This window comes from Ceratotherium simum, chromosome 12 (assembly GCF_057802395.1).
Source record: "Ceratotherium simum simum isolate JZ-2026a chromosome 12, ASM5780239v1, whole genome shotgun sequence".
In the NCBI taxonomy this organism is placed as follows: Eukaryota; Metazoa; Chordata; class Mammalia; order Perissodactyla; family Rhinocerotidae; genus Ceratotherium; species Ceratotherium simum.
The window spans coordinates 21,967,788-21,981,964 of record NC_141911.1 but is presented as its reverse complement, the minus strand read 5'-3'; positions in this window follow the sequence as shown (position 1 = coordinate 21,981,964).

The following is a 14,177-nucleotide window of genomic DNA, read 5'->3' as shown; positions in this document are numbered from 1 at the left end:
TACAGCAACTAGAAGGATGTGCAACGATGACATACAACTATCTACTGGGGCTTTGGGGAAAAAAAGGAGGAGGATTGGCAATAGATGTTAGCTCAGAGCCGGTCTTCGTCAGCAAAAAGAGGAGGATTGGCATGGATGTTAGCTCAGGGCTGATCTTCCTCAAAAAAAAAAAAAAGAAGAAAGACAAGAAAAATGAAAATAAAAGAGAGAGAGAGTGAATGAGCTCAGGAAGAAAGGGAAAGAGAGAAAATTAAGAAAAATTTACTTGATTTTTAAGTTTATAAAGAAACACAGGTTCATTAACAATAAATCATCATAAAATTGAATGTATAGTAATAAATTTAAAATGCTGTTCACTCTAACGCACAGGGATTTAACATTGTAAGGTAACAAATCTATTGCTGCCAGAAACTGGAATTACAAAGAGTAATCAAAAGCATATGTTATTTGGAGGCAAATAGCATAGCTGCATGATAGTATACACTGACATGTTAGAGAAATACGTTCCCAGGAGAACAAACAGGGACATTCCACCTCTAGCCAATGGAGGAAGATTTAAGATATAAGCAGAGTCACTTCTGGAACGATAATGCTAGAACCTTTTTGTGTTTCTCATGACCTTTCTTTTCAGGCAGTGTGGTACAGCTGGGTCCCAGTGTGGCATAGAGTGGTATAGTTAGATCACTATGCAATGAAGTTTGTCCAGACTGACTTATCTGGGTAAAAAATATCCAAAGTAATTCTCCATTTGCTATCCCTCCCAAAATGCTTTGTTGTAAGTCATCAGTAGGTGGGTAAAATTGCTTAACACAGTGAAAACTCTAATTCAGCATAATTATCTGGAAGAGTCAAGTGAATTAAAGTCTGATTTACAAAGTTCTTTTTGAGATCTACAAGTTTGTATTTTAAAGCTCTCCTGGAATATGGGCTAATTCCCACAAAATTTCCAAGGATAGCTTCTTTTGAACCTGTTCTAACAAACAGATAAAAATCATTTTTAATTTGTTCATCTTTCGCATGCAAATAGAAGCCGCCATAGAATTTCAAGAGTGCTCAAGAGGACTTCCTGAGGAAGGCTGATAGTTCCCTCTGGATTTTCTTTTCCATTAGTAATTTACTTAGTAAACACTTTCTTCAGAAAAAGTACAAAGGTCGTGATCTTGCCACACTAGAATTATCCCATCTTCTTAAATACTAGGTTTATTTAATGAGATATCACTGGAACCCTCATAATTACTTTTATCACACAAGAATGGTAATCATGTCATGTGTATAAACCTTGTGGAAAACAGTCCAGACGGCAGTTCCTTATGGTTTGATTTTAGCTGTTTCTAGAACTTTCATTTCAACATTAAACAAGATTCTGGAAAATTTTGTGTTTTTTGTGTTGATTTAGCTAATGAATATTTATCTGTATCTTTTCCCACATAAGCAATGTGTTGGAAGATGGTGTAGACAAAGGTAAGGATCCAAAACCTTCTTTGAAAGTGATAATGAGAACAAAGTAGAACCTACTAAGGTTGGAGGATGAAGCAGAACCGCCCAGCAAAGTTCAGGCTGGAGCAGGTACCCCGGAAACCTGTGAGCCTGAGAATTAATGTCAAAGCCGCTAAACTGTGGGGCGGTTTATACACAGCATAACCATGGCAATGGCTAACAAATACACTTATATAAACTGTGATCTTTTCATTATTATTTTTTTTAAATTTTATTTATTTATTTTTCCCCCCAAAGCCCCAGCAGATAGTTGTACATCATAGTTGCACATCCTTCTAGTTGCTGTATGTGGGAGGCGGACTCAGCATGGCTGGAGAAGCGGTGCGTCGGTGGGCGCCCGGGATCGAACCCGGGCCGCCAGCAGCGGAACGCGTGCACTTAACCACTAAGCCACGGGGCCGGCCCCTATGATCTTTTCATTATTAACTTAAAGAGGATAAACAGGAGGAAATGGAGAAAGACAAAAAGTAGAGTAAAAGAGAAGGTGAGTGGGAAAGATCTCCAGGCAAATATTAGCCAAAGTTCAATTGGAATCTGAATTGCATGCCAGAACAAGATATGAATTGGGAGGAAACCTTCCAGATCCTCAAATCTTCATTTTAGAAAGGAAGATATCGGATCCCAGGGACATGGAGTTACAAGCTCGCACCATGGCAGAGAAGCTCTTTATCTTTCCCCATCCACCATCTCTGCCATGGAAATCTTAGTCATCTTTCAAGGCTCAACTCAAAGCCACCCTCTCTGTTACTCCATCCTTGTTTTTCCTTACTGAAAGTGGTCTCTTTCACCTCTGAATTTCCACAGATTCCTGAACTCTGTCTGAATTTAACAGAACAACAGTTTTGTGTTGTTTTGTTTGTTTGTTTGTCCTGGCTTACTATCCTGTCCTGGGCTGCTTCTCAGCAAAGGCCTCCTTGAGCTTGAAGAGAGGGAGGCTCACCCTGAAGGGCACCACTGACATATATGCAGGCTGGGAAGGGTGTTCTACATAGAGTGTTCTCTTGCTGGAGGGAAAAGAGCAGATAAAAAATGAAATGGGCCGTTGTCTCATCCCTTCTTCCTTCTTTACAATAAATGACCTTCATAAATTCTACTTGTTTTCTTTCTCTCTGTTCCTATGAATCCAGGCACTAGATTATTTAAGGTTTCCCCTCAGAGCATTCTATTAGCTCCCTGCTATGATTCAAAAAGCTAAAAAAAAAAAAAGAAGAAGAAAAGAAAAGAAATTCTAGGGACCTGTGGTAGACCAGACACCAGACGACTTCAGCTTTTCTGTTTCCCAGTTAGCCAGATGGTAAGAGATGCAACTGAAACCTTTCATGTGAGGTTGCTAGGTGTCACAGAGCCAAAGTAGTCAGAGGTAGAGTAACTAGCTGACAATTTAAAAGTAAGAAAGAATGGCTTTATAACTTCTGCTATTATTATTATGGTAAGGGAAAACTCACTATGAACTTACATTAAAAGGGAAAAGACGGTTCATACCTAAAGGAGGAATTAACAGCTCTGAGAAAGATGTTTTCTGCTATCAGTGGGTTTTTGCGGATTTAGAAACCTTGAGGAGTGAGTCACTGAAAACATCCCAACAGATAACATATTGTTAATCTGTCTTTTCTTCTCCCAGAAAATCAAATGTGAGAGACTTCAAGTAAAAAATAAAGTCCACCACCCATCAAATATCTGGAGAAACTAGTGGTAGAAACAGAGATAGACCAAAATAAAATAAAACCAATAAGTGAATCCAATTCCAAGAAATAGCGAAGTGCGTTTTAGTTGCTGCAAAGTCCTGGAAAACAAAGGCGATGGATGGTCAAGTCATCAACTCCTTGAGGGCAGAAGCTGGGTTTTATTTACCCGTGACTTCCCTGTAGTGCTCAGCGACACAGAGTAGGTGCTCAGCAAATGTTTGCTGCATTAAAAACTTGGAGGAATCCTTCGTATAGCAAAGGCAGGCATGTGCCTATGTTCTCTCTCATATTTAGCATTTCTGAGTCTCTGCCAATCTCTTCTGTTCTTTGCACTTCACTAAATTGGTGACAGGAAAGCAGATGCCCTCAGTCTTTTGTACTATCTGTTCTAAGCCTGGGTCTCAGTAATTTCTTTCCCTTTTTTTTCTGGTGAGTGAAGAAGTGAGGACTTTTCTGGTAAATGATGTATGTCTCCACTGCCTCTAAAGATGACAAATCAAAAGGCCACTGGGCCCCTGTTTTTCATGCCTAGAGATTATTATCGGTTGGAATTTGGTCCTAGAGTCTAACAACTTCATTTGTAAATCTTTGCGGCATGGGGCATTGGGAGAGTGCCCCTCTGACCGAAGTGCCTGTCCTTCCTGTTCACCCTTTAGTCCTCTTTTTGTCACACTGACAGAGCCAGACAATTCTGTCTAGAGAGACTACTATTCTTTTAAAAAATTAAGTTTTCATGATCATAAAAGCAATATATTTTATTGTTAAAAGTGATGGTAGAGAACTGTAGGGAGTAAAAAGGAAGAGTTCCAAACTTTTGCCTTCCTATTCTCAATCCATTCACTTGAGGTCACAACTAAAATGTCTTTTTTTTTTTTTTTTTCCGAGGAAGATCAGCCCTGAGCTAACATCCATGCCAATCCTCCTCTTTTTGCTGAGGAAGACCAGCTCTGAGCTAACATCTATTGCCAGTCTTCCTCCTTTTTCTCCCCAAAGCCCCAGTAGATAGTTGTATGTCATAGTTGCACATCCTTCTAGTTGCTGTATGTGGTAGGCGGTCTCAGCATGGCCGGAGTAGTGGTGCGTCGGTGCGTGCTCGGGATCCGAACCCGGGCTGCCAGTAGCGGAGTGCGCGCACTTAACCACTAAGCCACAGGGCCGGCCCCCACAACTAAAATGTCTTGACCTTGAGAGATTCAGACAGATGATGTTAGTGCCAATGTTTGAAAAAAGAAAAATCTTACATTTAAAACAATTCTGTCTATGAGCCTTCCAATCATTCATTTTACAGCTTTGATAAAACACTGGTCAGCTACTATAAAGGATTTTTAAGTTATTATGCCTTGCATGCCTCGTGTGTGGTACAGACTGCCAAATGTACACCTTGTACTATTCTTCATACATCCTGGATTCCTGGGGAGAGGGTGTATGATGTGGGCGTGTTTCGTGTGCTTGATGTCTATAAATACACTCAGAGGCTGCTCAAAGCTGCTCACTGTTATTTCAGCACATCCACTATTCCTGGTTTTTACATTACACCCGCACCCTCACAAAAAAGGAGTAAGACTGAATTTTATTTCTGCTATGATGACCATGATTCCAGACAAATTCTTACAAAAGTAGATATCATTTCTTAGGTGTACCTCACCCCCAAAGATGCAAAATTAACTTGTAGTTTGTCCACACAATGTGCAGAACACATTGTTCTCACTCCATTCTCTTGACCTTCTTCAGGGTTGATTTCCAGGTGCTGACATCTCTTTATGGCTCCTCATGCTTTCTGTAGTTTGGTTCAGGGTTTGTTTTCTCCCAGCCTATGACTGTGACTCCGTTTCTTGGTTAAAGCCTCTCTCTCTTCTTTTTCCAGGAATCCTAACGCACAAGTTCTCCACCCACTGCCATCGCAGTCTGCACTGACCTGGAGGATGGGGTCTTGACGGTGTTGAAGGCCCATCAGGATCTGCGCCTACTCAGCCCTCTGGTCTCACTCCCATGGCTTTTCCTCATGAAGAGCTTAGTGGTTAAGAGCGCAGTCTCTGGAGCCAGATTTGGTTTAAATCTTGGCCTTGCCTCATACTAGGTATGGGTTACTTAACGCCTTGTTGGGCCTCAGTTTCCTTCTCTACAAAAATGGGGACATTAACAGTACCTACCTCATAGGGTTTTTATAAAGACTGTGCTGGATTGTTGAAGTAATGACAAACCCAGTAAATCATGCCTCCCTGAAACCACGCCCTCGTGGAGTCCCTTCCACACTGATTTTGGGATTGGCCGTGTGATCCGCTTTGGCCAATGGCAGAAGCTGCGGTTTGACAAGTGCTTGCACATTGAGTTTTTGCATTATCTTACTTACTGCTTTTTTGAATCCAGTCACCATCCGAAGAAGCCTGGGTTGCTGGGCTGGTGATGAGAAGACCCCACCCCCTCAGTTGACTGCTAAACATGTGAATGAGGTCATTCAGGACTAAGAAGCCTGGCTAACTTGCCAAGTGACAGCAAACATATGAGTGATTCCAGCTGACACTACATGGAGCAAAGATGAACTTTCCCAGCTAAACCCAAATTGCCAACGCAAAGAATCTTTAGCAAATAAATGGTGATTGAGTCATTAAATTTTGGGGTGGTTTGTTACTTATCAATAGTTAACTGATACAAAAACAAATGAGTTTTTATATGGTACATGGAAAGTATTTAGAAAAGTGTCTGGCACTGCAATATATATATTGCAAGGAACTGGCTTATGCAGCTGTGGGAGCTAGCTAGGCATATCCAAAATCCACAGGGCAGGCTGTCAGGAAGGGCAGGCTAGAACTTGCCCGCATGAGCTAAAGCTGCAGTACACAGGCAGAATTTCTTGTTCTTTAGAGAAACTTCAGTTCTACTCTTAAGGTCTTTCAACTGACTGAATCAGGCCCACCCAGATTATCTAGGGTAACCTTCACAGCAACACCTAGATCAGTGTTTGATTGAATAACTAAGGGCTACAGCCTAGCCAACTGGCACATAAGATTGACTATCACACCTTCTAACATACTATATAATTTTCTAATTTATTATGTCCATTGTCTGTCACCCCCACTAAACTATAAGTTCCACGAGAGTTGGAGGTCTTTGTTTTTGTTTGCTGATATATTCCATAGTAAACACTCAATAGGTATTTGTTGAACTAAATCACTTGTTGAGTTAAATAACATCACATCCTCAGGAAGTCTTCTCTGACTACCCACTGTCCCTACAACACCCCCATCTCCTAAGTTAGATGGTGCTCTTCTTCTCGCCTATCTTTTCAGTTAGCTAAATCCACCCACTTGGATCAGACCCATCTAACCTCCTTAAGGAGATTAAGTAGAGCACCAGGAATAACTAAACATCGTATGATTTTATTTATTTAACTTATCTCTTTGCTCACATTAGTCTCTTATTTCGTGACTATTCTTTTAAGCTTTCTTCTCCTTTTTCCCCCTACTCTACTTTGATTGGTCGGGAAAAATAAAAGGAAGGATTGTTACAATTAAACTATGTATAAAAAGAACCTTTACACAAAGGAAGTGTTGAGTTGTTTGATGTCTTCACCAGCAGAAATAGTCTTTCAATTTAGCATCATGCTTCCATCATTTTACCAGCATTTATTAAGCACCAAATACTTCAGACGTTGTGTAAGATACTGAGACCACAGAGATACAAGTCAAGGTTTCTGCCTTCAAGTTGTTTATAGTCTAGTGCAGAATTATGAAGCAATATCCTGGGGACTGATTCTAGCCTTTATTCATTATTAGTTCAACTCATACATTGTTAGTCTATGTGGTGTTTGATATTTAAATCAGTTGTCAACATTGGAAAATTAGATTTCACATAAAAATCAGAATTTCTAGCTTCCCTTGAAATATCAGAGGATCTACCAACATGGCCTATATTTCTACATATTTCGGATTTGAGGAGCAGCTGCTGCCTGTCACTGGGCACGAGCTCTCCATCTCTAGTCGCCATCTTCCCTACCGCTATGTATTGCTTCCCCAACGTTAAGGTCAGATGCCAGTTGCTATTTATCATCTTACACCTGGCCTGATTTAGTCATTTAGGTTACCTTCCTGACCCCCTGTAGGCATTTGGTTTTGGATCCCTAGTCTAGTGGGTTGTATTTGATAATACACTGCTAAAGTACTTTTTAACTCTGCAAAATAATTCTGCTTCCGTGGTACAATTTGATGTTGATGTTCATAATAAATCTAAGATGTAGGTAGGCAAAGTATTATTAGTTCCATTCTTCATAGGAGGTAATGAAAAATTGGAGTGGTTAATGTACCAGTTTGAGGTGCAGAGGTTGTTCTAGAATTCAAATGTCCTGTATAGCCATCCTAAGTCTAAAGAATATTGCAGAGGGATCTCACCCCCTCTCCAACTTTCCCCCCACAAGATTTTAGACTGAAGTAGTCAAAGATTGGCGAGGGAAGAAAAATTAACACAAAGTTACGTTTGGAATTTTGACTATTACTTGAGACTGAGTTGGGGCTTTTCAGGACTATAATTGGCTGAAGGACTTTTTGTTATCTGAGAGTGATGGGCCTGTTCCTCACTTCATCTTAAGGCAGGAACACCAACGAATACAAGTTTAAAAGGACAATGGAAGACAAAAATTCCATTTTCTACACAATCAAAATATGTCATATTTGCTCAAATCACCAATTACACACAGAGATGTACACACACACGCACCCCTTTTTTTTTTCCCTTTTACATACATAGGATCATGATATACGAAGTATTTTGTAACTTCTTTTTCCTTTTAACATTATATCATCTTTTTATGACAGCAAGTAGTCTTATATCCTATCAGTTTTAATGGTCCCATAATAGTCCAGTATATGGTGGTATTATAATAATTTTTGACCAGTCATCTATTGGTCAATTTAAGTTTCCAATTTATTGTTATATAAATATATTGCATTAAATATTCTGGTAGCTGACCCATTATATGCATCTATAATTACTTCTTTAGGATAAATTCCTAGAAGTGGAATCGCTGTGTCACAGGACACAGCTATTTTTTAAAACTTTTGATGCATGTGTAAGGTCTCCTTTTTTTTTTTTTTTTTTTGTGAGGAGATCAGCCCTGAGCTAACATCCGCCAATCCTCCTCTTTTTTTGCTGAGGAAGACGGCCCTGGGCTAAGATCTGTGCCCATCTTCCTCCACTTTATATGGGACGCCGCCACAGCATGGCCTGCCAAGCAGTGCGTCGGTGCACGCCCGGGATCCGAACCAGCGAACCCCGGACCGCCGCAGCGGAGCACGCGCACTTAACCGCTTGCGCCACCGGGCCGGCCCTAAGGTCTCCTTAATCAATGTTCTTCCTTCTAAAATCTTCCAACTCCCAACTCAGTCTGTCCACTTCAGCCAGATAAATCTCAATGAAGTACTGCTTGCATATTTTACTCCTTTGTTAAAAAGCTTCAGTCTTCTAGCTTATTAGATCAATTTCAAACCACCTCTCAACCAGGCTTTGGGGGTCCCCTGGGAAAACACCTTGTCTTACCTGTCCAATCTTACTTACTACTTTGAATTTCAGTTAGGGCAGACTTATAATTTCTGCCAGGTCCACTATTTGTTCTTTTCCTTCCCTATATGAGGAACTGCTCCATTTTCTTCTCTACTGATCTAAATCCCATATGTTCCCCAAAGCCCAGATAAAATTATACCTTTTCCAGATAGTGTTTCTGGGATAATCCCACCTCCAAATTATCTTTTCACTCATGAATCATATTCCCCTATAATTTTCAGTATGTATATCTCATTTTATCATGGTGGGCGAGCTATTCCCAGGCAGGTTATTTTTCGAATGTCTCCCCAAGGTAAACACAGAGCTAGGTACTAAATCTTGAAAAGGACTGTAAAAGTGTGGAATGAGTTACTGCAGAAAGGTCTGAAATATTCCCTGAATGCCTTTAGAATCGGTCATACTCCCATATGAAATCAGGTGAAAGGAATGGAAAAGTTTCCAAAGCGGCTTCAGCTATACTTTCTAATAACATGACTATAATTAGTTATTGATGAAATACAATTTTCAGCAGATCCTTTGAAAGACACCTCCACTTAATTATGAAAATTATTTTGTATGGAATTCAGTATAAGGGAAAAAGCTTTCCAAGATAATTTGATCACCACAATTACAGAAGTACTTAGTGTGGCCACAAGACATGGATTTTGAAAACCACGTTAGTGAGATTCCACTGTCTAAAGATATTTTTATTTATAGCTTATGATATAAAATAGAACCAATGAATTTAAAAATTACCCTAGACACTGAACATTAACAAAAAACTTTAGTTCATTTAAAAATACATAAATTATTTTCATTCCACCCCCCCAAAGTATGGTACTTCACTGTTCCAAAAATACTACACATGCAAATAAACTGTGATTATGAACTTATATAGCTTCCCACAGTTAGAACTTTAAAAATGGATTGTGCTAAATAAATGCACGTTGCTGCAATATTTAAACATGCTTTAAAGTAAATCATTATAAGTAGGCATGTAATTACTATGGTTTTAGGAAGGTTTAACAGGGAACTGAAACAGAAAAGAATAAAATTTCAGTAGCTTTTGACCAACATACAGTGAACAGATATCCACCATAACTCAGCTTTTCACGATCTTCCTCATACCCTGAGTTTTGAAGAGAAAGCCTTTGTTTTAGGCAAGGTAACTGGAAGGAAAAATTATGGAGATAAAAAATACAGATTGGAACAAAAGATATGAAAAAACAGAAATACAGAATTTAGAAATACTAAGGATTTCTGGTGATGTAAATCCAATTTAAAAAATGAATTTTTCCTGGAGAAGTAGTGACTTTGAATCTTGCTCCCTAAGGATTAGAGGAAAAATAAGATTTCCAAAAGAGAGTGTGTGTTTTGGTGAGAGGGGAGGGAAAAATTGTCTGTGGTACTAGGATGCAATGGAGTAATTGTCTGGCAGGGTACTATTTAATCTAATGCATCAGCCAAACTTCTGACGTTCAAAATCTTCCCTGGAATTAGTATCGGTTAAAATCCTGCAAGTACTGGCAACTGGCAGCTGCGTTCTCCCTGCCTAGGTTTCCCATGGCTACAGCAAATTGGCAGTAAGGCTTCCTTAGCAGATGCTAATGGGCTGATGGTACCATACAGCATGATTCCACTTATGTAAAACAAACAAATACAAACCCATGTATTTCTATATGAACCACATATGTGTGTAATTGCATAGAAAAATGTTTGGAAGAACAGATATGAAACCACTAAAATGTGTTATCTTTGGAGAGGGGACTGGGGGAGAGGTCAGTGGGTACTTTCACTTTATGGTGTGATTTTTCACTCTAAGAATGTAATCATGTATTATTTGCCCAATATTAAAACTTAAAATTAAGAAAGCAACACTGGGATGTCCACCTATGCAGAGAGAAATGTGGAGAACATGCAGGAGAGTTTGCATCTTGTAACAAAGTAACTCGCCACAGAAAGTTGCATGATCAGTTTCTTCAAGGGCAAAGAACTTTACCAGTGATTCTATCTTGTACCAATCGTCCTCATCCTGGCGTCTCTACAACTTCCTGCTGGACACTTCACTTGGATATCTTGCCATTACTGCAAACTCTGCAGGCCTAAAACCAGACACAGCATCATCCACCCCATGTGACTTTCTTCTTTTTAGCAATTCTATCACCCTATTCTCAGGTTCAGAATGTTGGGATATTTGACACCTCATCTTCCTTGCTCCCACATCAAATTAGTCATCAAATCATGCTTATTCCATCCTTGCCATTTGGCTTTTCCTTTTCATTGATAGCACACTACACGACTTCAAGCTTATCATCTCACACATAACTCTTGTAATGGTTTCCCAACTAATCTTCCTGCTTTCAGTCTCTCTTACCTGTCTTTAATTTTGCACACCAATGCCAGATCAAAAGACTTACAGTAGAGTTTATTTATTCTACTGCTTGGCCAAACACACACACACAGACAGACAGACACAATCCTCCAGTACTTGTCTACTTACTTCACAGAAAGCCTAAAATCCATTCAAGGATCCCTAGAATCTGACCTTTTTTTTTTTTTTTTGTGAGGAAGATCAGCCCTGAGCTAACATCCACTGCCAATCCTCCTCCTTTTCCGCCCCCCCCCCCAAAGCCCCAGTAGATAGTTGTATGTCATAGTTGAACATCCTTCTAGTTGCTGTATGTGGGATGCGGCCTCAGCATGGCCAGAGAAGTGGTGTGACGGTGTGCACCTGGGACCCGAACCCGGGCCGCCAGTAGTGGAGCACGCGCACATAACTGCTAAGCCACGGGGCCGGCCCTAGAATCTGACCTTAACATTGACATCTCGGCTTTATTCCTTTTCTTTTCTTTTCTTTTCTTTTTTTTTTGTGAGGAAGATCAGCCCTGAGCTAATATCCACGCCAATCCTCCTCTTTTTGCTGACGAAGACCAGCTCTGAGCTAACATCTATTGCCAATCCTCCTCCTTTTTTTGTTTGCCCCCAAAGCCCCAGTGGATAGTTGTATGTCATAGTTGCACATCCTTCTACTTGCTGTATGTGGGACGCGGCCTCAGCATGGCCGGAGAAGCGGTGTGATGGTGCGCGCCCGGGATCCGAACCCCGGGCCGCCAGTAGTGGAGCGCACGCACTTAACCGCTAAGCCACAGGGCTGGCCCTCAGCTTTATTCCTTATTACCCCAATCTTGGAATCATTTTTCTAAAATTCCCCTTTGCTGTCCACTGAACATACCCTCTTTTCCCACTATGTGCTTTTCTCTTTCTTTAGTGCTGAAGTCAGTATTCATCTTATTTGCGAAGACCTTGTTGTCTGGTATTTTTGTTTAATTAATTTGGTTTAGTACATTGGATTTATTTCTTTCATCTCAAGTTAAATTATAGGTTTTTCTCTCTCTCTCTTTTTTTTTTGTGAGGAAGATCAGCCCTGAGCTAACATCCGTGCTAATCCTCCTCTTTTTGCTGAGGAAGAAGGGCTCTGAGCTAACATCTATTGCCAATCCTCCTCCTTTTTTCCCCCAAAGCCCCAGTAGATATTTGTATGTCATAGTTGCACGTCTTTCTAGTTGCTGTATGTGGGACGCAGCCTCAGCATGGCCGGAGAAGCGGTGCCTCGGTGCGTGCCTGGGATCTGAACCCCGGCCGCCAGTAGCGGAGCGCACACACTTAACCGCTAAGCCACCGAGCCGGCCTAGGTTTTTCTCTTCTTTTTTTTGGTGAGGAAGATTGGCCCTGAGCTAACATCTGTTGCTATTCTTCCCCTTTTTGCTTGAGGAAGGTTATCCCTGAGCTAACATCTGTGCCAGTCTTCCTCTATTTTGTACGTGGGATGTCGCCACAGCATAGCTTGATGAGCGGTGTGTAGGTCTGAGCCTGGGATCTGAACCCACAAACCCCAGGCTGCCGAAGCAGAGTGTGCAAACTTAACCACTATGCCACCGGGCTGGCCCCAATTATAGGTTTCTTAAAGGCAGAATTTTTGCCTTAAGCTCTTTATTATTTCTACCCCCACACTCCCCACCTATCACTGCATATTCACCAAAGACGGCATTCAGTAAATGTTGGCTGATTGACTAAAATCAAAGAAAGGTTCTCTGTGCCTTTTTTATTTCTGGGGAGCATTGATTTTATGCTTCCAAGAGTAAAAAAGAATAAAAATTAATATATAGCTGTTAAAATGCACATTGCATGCAAGTTAGAACATATGTTCCTGGAGGTGAACGTTTTGGCTAGTGTATACAATGAATCAAGCCAGTTTGTTCATTCAATAGTATTTATTGTGTACATACTATATGCCAGAACTTTTCCAAGCCCTGGGGATACGGCAGTGACCAAACAGACTAAAATCCATGCCTTCCTGGAGGTTACATTCCAAGGGAGAAGAGAGACAATAAATGAAATAAATAAGTAAAGCACATAGTTTGTCAAATTGTAGTAAGTGCTTTGGGGAAAAATAAATCAGAAAAGGAGTTTAGGGAGTTTCGTGGGTGCAGGGGGTAGCTGCAACTTAAAATAGGGTGATCAGTATTTTCCCTATATGGCATAGAAAAAAGCTGATATAATACAATTAAGATTGGCTTGAATCAGTTTGCCTCAGAAAATATGACTAGGAATATTTTTCTTCTGATTTAATTTTAGTTGGCTTTTAACAAAGACTTCAAAATGGCAGCTTAGGTTAATTTTTAGTTCAGTGAAGAATAGTTCTCATACATATACAGCCTGGATTCAATTCTATTTCTTGGGTTGGATTATTACCAAGATCTTAACAAGGAAAATGAAGAAATATGGATGCCTCAGGAATTGACTAACCACTTATATCCTGCATTAAACATGCTTCCCTGCACCCAGAAGCTGACTAGTACCAGATTAAGAACTAGAAAGGATTTCTTGGCAAAGGATCCTTACTTACAAAAATAATTCCAAGACTTGGGCTGAGCTCAAATTTTAGGATTTATGTGGAGATTCAAGACATCTTTTCATATTACCATGTGAATAATTTGAACAAGTAATACAAACTCCCAGAGGTTTGGTCTCAAAAGTTCTAGAGTTTAAGAAGAATATTTTTCATCTCCTCGCTCAGCATTGTCCTTTATTCAAGCATTTCTTTCCCAGTATTATACAGTAATACCTCTATTAATGAAAAAGACACACTTCAATGTCACACTTTGTCGTCAAAAATGTGGTGATTAAAATAATACAGAAGGCACTGGAATGCATTCTAGGAGGAAGGAGACTAGAGGATAGAGCATGAATTTATTATTTGGCTAAAATAGTACTAATATGAAGTTGCCCTACTCTATTAAAGCCATTATATTGAAATGTAATCTACTAATCATTCTGTTAACTGATAACAGACAATTTCTAAGTTGGATTAGGGATGGAGAGGACACCAGATACGTGCAGGGGGTTAGGGTCAGAGGTAGTAGATGTATTGATGCCAAAAGGAAAAAAGGGAACAGAATGAGG